The sequence below is a fragment of the Dreissena polymorpha genome, chromosome 8 (genome assembly GCF_020536995.1).
Source record: "Dreissena polymorpha isolate Duluth1 chromosome 8, UMN_Dpol_1.0, whole genome shotgun sequence".
NCBI lineage: Eukaryota > Metazoa > Mollusca > Bivalvia > Myida > Dreissenidae > Dreissena > Dreissena polymorpha.
Genome location: NC_068362.1, coordinates 80,586,236 through 80,594,488, shown reverse-complemented (window position 1 = coordinate 80,594,488; position 8,253 = coordinate 80,586,236). Strand labels below are relative to the sequence as shown.

The 8,253-nt window shown below is 36.7% G+C and overlaps 1 long non-coding RNA gene across 1 annotated transcript; it reads right to left on the bottom strand.

Moving 5' to 3' along the window:
* Positions 1-5,499: 5,499 nt before the first annotated feature.
* On the bottom strand, positions 5,500-6,503 carry LOC127840973 (uncharacterized). Its single transcript, XR_008030649.1, has 2 exons — positions 5,802-6,503; positions 5,500-5,708 (listed from the first exon to the last, which is right to left on the bottom strand). It is a non-coding gene; the product is annotated as an uncharacterized LOC127840973 (long non-coding RNA).
* Positions 6,504-8,253: the final 1,750 nt, after the last annotated feature.

Below are 8,253 nucleotides of genomic sequence, written 5' to 3'. Positions count from 1 at the left end.
TGCCGAATGATATGGGTTAAACATCAGTACGATAAGAATGCAACATGTCAAATTGGTTCTCGCTATGGCATTATTGGTTGATACATAGTATGAATAAATCATATTAAACATCTAATCTGTGTTTTGTTTTACATGCTTGAAATGAATGTTTTATGCTTACACGACTTCAGGCTCATATTGGCCTTAAAAAAGGAAAATTAAGGTCACGGGTATAAATAGCTAATTTTTGACACAACACAATCATTCTTCCTTGAGATTTCAAAGCGACATGGCGCTCTCCAAACAGCTTACCAATGCTGGTGTTCGTGTAGATGATGAAACTCATCCATTGCATTCAACACCCAGTGAGATGATACGAAAGCATCCAATTTTGTACTCACTTCTCACAATGACTGACGAAGAAATTAAAACAGAATATCGTTCGCGAGAAAACGATGCAGCAGCTAATTTCATTGCTCAGCCATCACAGCAATGTTCCAACGACTCAACAGGTTCAACTAGTACAACGACATCGAATAAACGAAAAGCTATTGCTAATTCTGACGGTCAAACTGTCAAAAAACCAAAACGAAACGCAAAACAGGACGCTATTTCAACTGAAAAGAAGCATGAAGACTTTTTCGAAGAGTATTTAAAAAAACAAGAGATACTAAAATCGTCGCACGGCAAAGCTCAGATAAAAATCGACAGTCTCAATAAGGCGCTAAGGTACGTTAAATCTGTACCAATTGATGAGCCGAGGTTAACATCGTGCGTAACAACTGCAGCTACAAACATTTCCAATGCAATTGATTTGATTATTTCAAACCATCTAAAAAGCAGCAGCAAAATCGACTACTGCAGACTATGCAAACTTGAAAGCAATCCACCTAGAGTGTTCAGCAAGAAGTGTGGGCACGGGTTTTGTTGTCTAAATTGCTTTCCAAAGTACATGGAATTTGTAAGTGCTAACACTGGTGAACAAATTGTTTGTTTGAAATGCAAAATACCATATGATTGTCACACTGGTTGTTTTGGACCAGGTTATGTCATTTTTGGCTAGCAATGTATCAATAAAATCTATGTTACACCTTACATTTGTGTTTTTGTGTTATATGATTATACATAGAGTTGTGAGTGAAAGAATCTGAAAATACTGAAAACTGCCATTTCACACAATCAGACAAGTAGAAGGTTGTGCTTGCTAGCAGTAATAGGCTCTCGGAATGGCAATCTCTTTTTGAACCAGACCAGTTATGTAAGCCGAGTATGAAAATTCTCATCTTCTTATTCATATAGACGACTAAAACAAATCTGCACAAAAAATTGACTTGTGGTTGTGCTTGCAAGGTCACACACACACTGTAATATGCGCTCGGAATGGCAATCTCTTTTTGTATGAGACCAGTTATGTAAGCCGAGTATCAAAATTATTGTATTCTTAATCATATAGACGACTAAAACAAATCTGCACAAAAAATTGACTTGTGGTTGTGCTTGCTAGCTCAAGCAGACACTGTAAATTGCATTCAGTGATTTCTCAAATCATATCAGAGCTAGGACTTGAACCTAGATTTCCTTCTGCGAAAGAAGGCGTTCTTCATTGAACCACTCTGAGAATATGAACTGAACATCACTTCACACATAACACACACAATGAGTTTTGTGGACAGACATGAATGTGCTGACAGAAAACCATATTTTTCTAAATTGCATTTATATACTTTTTTTCTCATCATTTGCATCAGAAATCTTATGAGAGCCATGTATAAAAATTCTCATATTCTTATCCATATGCATGAATAAACCAAATCTGAACCAAAACATGGCTTGTGGTTGTGCTCGCTAGCTCAAGCAAACACTGTATGATGCGCTCAGTGAATCACAGTATCACGGCACAACAAACACACACAATGAGTTTTGTGGACAGACATGAATGTGCTGACAAAAAACCATATTTTTCTAAAAAGCATTTATATACTTTTTTTCTAAGCATTTGAATGAGACCAGTTATGAGAGCCATGTATCAAAATGTTCAAATATTCTCTTATGGACCTCAATAAAACAAATCTGAACCAAAACATGGCTTGTGGTTGTGCTTGCTAGCTCAAGCAGACACTGTTAGATGCGCTTTGTGAATGACTGAATCACTGCACAACAAACACACACAATGAGTTTTGTGGACAGACATGAATGTGCTGACAAAAAACCATATTTTTCTAAATAGCATTCATATACTTTTTTTTCATCCACTTTCATCTGAAATTGTTATGCGTGCTTGCTTGAAAAATTTGCAAATACATACACTATAGGCAATGATAATAAAAACTGACTCGGGACAGACTTACAAATGGGTTTGCTTGTTGATACACACATTTGTGTTGACTTGAAAGAAAGATTGTTGTGACCAAACATTCACATGTTGGCAAAAAGCAGAATTTGCATTTTGGTGTGTATATAGATTTTTTTGCAGTTTTAGACATCAAATATTTTTGTGAAGAAGACTTTGAAATGGACAATTATGCATTCTATGGATAAAATATGAAAAGTGAGCCTACATAGAAATATGAAAACAAATCAGTGCACATGTTTTCTTCACATAAACTGTCATACTCAAATGTAAATTCTGGTAAGAAATTATTCAACATATGACAAATGTTTTACACAGTCAATACAACATGATAAAATATCTGTGTCCAATACAGTTACTGTACTGACCAACATGCAAAATTTTCATTTTTTGTGTTACTAACTTTTTTTAACTTGCAAAACCCACAAATGTTATGCCATTTTTGCTTCTAGATACTTACAAATCCATACCATAGGAACTTCTTAAAAAAAATAACTCAAACAGGCAACCATTGGGTTTTGCTTGTTGAAATTGAATCAAATATTGTTGTGACCTTGAACATTCACATGTTGGTAAAAGAAGCAGAATTTGTAGTTTTGTGTGTTAACAGATTCTATTTGCAGTTTTTGACAGAAATGGTACTTGCGGTATAGATTCAAAAATTGTTGAATATGTTTGATATGATTCAAAAATGAAAAAAACTGACCCTTGAAGTTTAATGACAAATATTCTGACAAATTAGTGCACATGTTTACTTTCACATAAAATATCATATTGAAATGTAAGTTCTGGTGAGAAATTGTTCAACTTATGACAAATGTGACATTATTCAATCACAGTGTTAACAACACACAGTTACAAATAAATACTGATTGTTCATTCATTCTAGAAATCAACTTTGTATGGCAGATTTTGATGTGTACAAATAACATTCAAGTCAAAAAAGTCTGATGCAGCTAAGAAAACAAAACAACACAAATCAAGTTCTAAACTGACTTATTTTACATAAAACAGCAGTGATCACAATCATTTGAATAAAAGAACACATTTTGTTAAGAGCATTTAACTTTGGTACAAAAATCTACACAATATGATTTATCATGTACTTCATTTTTCTTTGTTTACATTTGAGATGTGTTGACATTTCAACAATACACGGTTTTGTCTATCATGAAACAAAAATATATTTTGGTGGTACTTTCTTGTAATCGTAACCATGTTTTGACAAAATTCATCGTTTCTTGAACTCTCAATCCAAGAAAGAAAGCCTGAAAATGCCTCACATACATGTATCGATACTGTACATAGAACAACACCCATTTTTCGGAAGGTTCGGATGAAACTCATATCTTTGAACGTTGTATTTTTCCAAAAAGCAAAGTAAACTACAAACTTTTTGTCAAGCATGAATTAAAACTATCTTTTCTAGAACTAATGACACCGCATATTCCGCAAAATTCGGCTTGTTGATAAAAATACTCGTCGATGAAAACATAAAACACTTTGTTTACATACAATTGGGGCTTTTGTCGACTTTGTGAAATTTCATGTTCTGGGGAAGGGACATGCATTTCGAGTTTTATGCTGTTGAGTTGAATAACGGCATACTATAAAAGGGCGAATTGCTTGTGTTTGAATCATTTCGATTTTTGAAACCGAACGAACAACACGCATAATGAGTGACAGAAAAGCTTGCGAGCAATGGATGTCAGGTGTGGAGAAAAGTGGAGGTTTCCAGGCATGGTTAGAGAGGCAGAATAAGCATCGTGAGAATGAGTCGTTAGCTGGAAACAACAAAGCAGCTTGTAACAAATGGATTAAGAGCATGGGCGAAATGCTGCCAACTGTTTACGACACTACGTTAGTGATTGTGTGTCATACGTGCAAAAACTTTTTTTCGATGGTGAACTTTTGCCGTAGATGCGAGGCCCTCAGCTGTGTGTCATGTACGCGGATCGACGATCGCTGCGAATGGTGTGGCGAAATTCAGGGTTACGGCCAAAACAGAGAAGCGAGGCTTTTGCATCTGTGATGGACTGATCGAGTGGACTATGTGGGCTGATCTAGTGGACTATGTAAACTGTTGTACGTTGTTGTTGCGAAAGATTGAATGTTTGAAATATTGATTGTTGCAGAATAAAATCGTTTGAAACTACATATACATAGTTGTTTGTATTTGCTTTGATTAGAGTTGGATAATATAGTTTGAGAAAACATACGACACTGGGTTATATCAATAACTAACGCAATAGCGAAATCAAACATTCGTGCACACAATAGTACTTGTTTTTCAACTTTGCGTTTGGTAGTTGCATGAATAAGTATATGTTACTACAAGAACAAGAACAAAACAAATTAAACGGTTCATGATATTTATTTACAACACGATCATACAAAACATACTCATGTGTCTGTCAATAGTCTTGTTCCTGGACCCACCATTCGCAAAAACTGGCAATGTGGTGAATGTTTATGGTGTTCCAAGAAAACATCGTCTGTAGATTTCCAATGATACAACACAATGCCACAACGAAAACATTTGCAACGGTCGTGTTGTCCCAAGTAGTACAACCCGCAAGAAGCAAGCTGGTATTTGTTTGGTTGTATTTGGGGAGACCAATGCTCAAACGTTTTCAGTCTGTCGATATAGTTGTTCATGAACATACTTGTTTCATTCGTGCAAAAAGCGTCGGTATCATCCATGATATGATATGATATTATATTACACATGCAATTGGTTATTTCAACATCTTTATACATTTTTTGTCTCAAAAATACTCTTGGTCAAACGTTACGAGTTTTGTTCTCTTGGCTTTTGAGCTCAACAAAATCCCATTAATGGTTTGAAGTCGTTTTGTGGGATCTTGGTGTGTCCAGCACAAATCATATTTCGGATTGATCAGAATAACCTCAATATCGACATAGTACACAATTTCCGTATCTGTCGCTTTCCAACATTGATCTCGCGTCGAAAATGTAAACTTCACATCTGGATAGAGATCCATGATGTACATTTCGACAGCTTTGTTCCACTTTTCAATATTCAAACGCAACATATGTCGAAAAAATCCCAAATCTTTGAGTTCAACGGCTAGCATTGTTTAGGTGTATAGAATCAATTTTCAAGTTACTACCTATATAACATTTTCTACCAAACAAACAAACACATGTTAACGTTTCAACAAGTTTATTCAATATTTTGCACATCGACAATTGACAGGCACGCAGTGACAGGTCCAGCATCGGTGCATTCGGTTTATACGTCGCTGTGTTATTTTGCCCACGCTGAGAAAGAATGGAGGACGTTTCGCCACCGCAATTTCAGCTTCCCAGTCTTCGGTTTTCGTTTTTGGAGTTACCACCCCGATGCTGGTATTTTCTGAAACAGAAAAAGCAAAAGTTAACAACTAAATGAACAATGCTTACAATAAAAACTGCTATGAAAACACAATATCTTATCAACACAACTTACTTTTCATCTCGGACTGGCTTATTTCTAAGTCCCAATTCTCAGTCTGTGGAACTTGAAATTTATTTGCTGGTACAGACATGTTGTCGCTTTGGTGTTTAAATCAAAAATGATTTGAATCAATAGTCATGTAGCGCATTTTATATTCAGCGACTGTTTGAGAACCACTAACCCAAAGTTGTTGTCACTTGTGTTCGTGTACAGAATATTGAGAATTTTGTTTGCAGTATTGTATTGACAAGAAACAAAGTTGTACTTTGTTTGCACCAAACGCTCAATTTCATCACGAAGTGTCGCTGAGTCATCTTGCTGCGAGACCTCAAGAATGCTTCTCATGCGAAATGAGTCAAGTTGTTTGTTCCAAAAATCAGTAGTGCATTTGGGTACGAGTGTTTGACCATAACGTTTGATTAGACACGAAGCCAGTTTGTCATGCGTATTCTTTGAAAATGTTAGTACTCCAATCATACTTAAGGCTTGTGTCAAGTAATAGCTCGTAGCTGCCATATCTTTGGTACATGTTCTTGAAAAATAAAGGTGACACTGATGAACCTCATTGCCGTAGTTATCTTCGTAATCGGTTTGTTCGCAAAGCAGAAAATCAAACCCATTGCTGTGTGAATCACTAAACCTGAGCTTCACAAACTGTATGTATTCAGGTTTAGATATATGAATGACAACTTGTTCTAGGTCTGTTTGTGTGAAATCAACAGGCAAAACATGTTTTTCGTTGATAACAATGTAACACGATGAATCAAAATCAAAGTTTTGATTTATGTGTGTTGCTAACAACTCGGGTTGGTTTGATTTGATGAGTGCATTTAATTTGCTTTCGCCTTTCCGTTCGATGCAACGAGCCATATCTGTTTTCAAAACCTACTTTTTCAAGCTTATACCACTAACTTTGTAACATGACGGGTTGTATATAAAGCCATGCAACTTATTCAATGCGTCTCATTTACAATCTGACAACCGAAGCGACAACATGTTCGTCCAAACATTGTGCGAAAAATTCATTCGCGAGAAAAGAAATTTCAATGCGAATGGTCACCAAAAGAAGTACATGTTTAGCGTTACATGTCCTTTCACAGATGTCGAGGGACTGCGTTTTACGTCGATAACTAACAGTCCGTATGACTACTTGAACTACAAGCCAACGCTGGACCATGTGTTTCTCGATGAACCGACACTAGCTGCGTTTGAACGATATGTTGACTTGATGTTTTCTGTTGCCGATGAAAAGATTGATATGTGCTACTTCAAAATATTGAAAACATTAGTACCAGAACATTTCGCAACTCTTAACGAGCGCATAAAGAAGGGTAGATACATGCAGTCGAATCCCACGTTAAACTACAGACTGCCGATATGCATAATACCAGTGTTGGAGTTGCATGGAATCGAGGAGTTCAGCAAAGTTTATTCTGTGAAATCGACTTGTCTTTCTTTGGAAAGGACTCAGATACGATTGAAGCTGAACACCTACTTTCGAGCAGTCATGACATTACTCGATTGTACGGAAAACGATATCGTGGAAATATTGGTGAAAAAAGGAGTGCTACCGAGTAAAAACTTTCAGCTTGTCAGTACACAGAAAGAGCTCACAATAGGTCTGAAAATTGTGAGAAGCTGTGGTGAAATATACGAAGCGTTGCAAACTGGCATCGAAATGAGAGAGATGAATGCTAACGTATACTCACTGCAACCAAAATATGGATATCCAAATACAAATTTGTGTCAGGCGTTAGAGGTTTTGTTTGTGATGCATCCTTTGTACCGCAAGCACATCAACAGTCTTCACATTGAAACGGAGCTGATCGATGGGGGAAAAGGTAGACTAGTCAATGCTATTCCTAATCGTAAACGCAAATTTGCTGAACATTCAAAGGATCAGTCCAGTCTCCCCAAAAAGATGCTTTGCAAAACACAAGAACAAACATGGAATGACTTGCCTTGTTCTGATAAGAAGGCGTGTTCGGAGCAAAACGAGATAATCAGTATGCCGGTCGATTTGGCAGTCGTGAAAGAAGAAATCGTGGAAACGTTCACCCCAGAACAAGAGGTACAAGAAAACCCGATGCCCGTAAGCGATATGTTGCCCGAAGAAGACCCATGTAAAGTTTACTTCATCAATCAGTGTCAAAACGAAGAACACGAAGATATGCTCTCTCAAGCGGTTAGAACATGCATTCCCAACATTCACATCCCACCGAACTTTGTCGCATTTTGTGTGTCGAAGGAATTGCTGACAAACGGCCTCGTTTTGTACATTCCTGCAGATTTTGTTTTGTAGTCTGTTGTGTGCAATTTTTTTGTTATATAGCTAGAACATGTGTTTTGTTAGATGAATGAAATAAAAACCAGCTATGTTGCGCTTCATACTATTTGTCTTGTTTGTGTCTCTATGTAGCTGTAACGATAACTGCTTCAAGAAATCGCCAGAGCGCGATCTGGG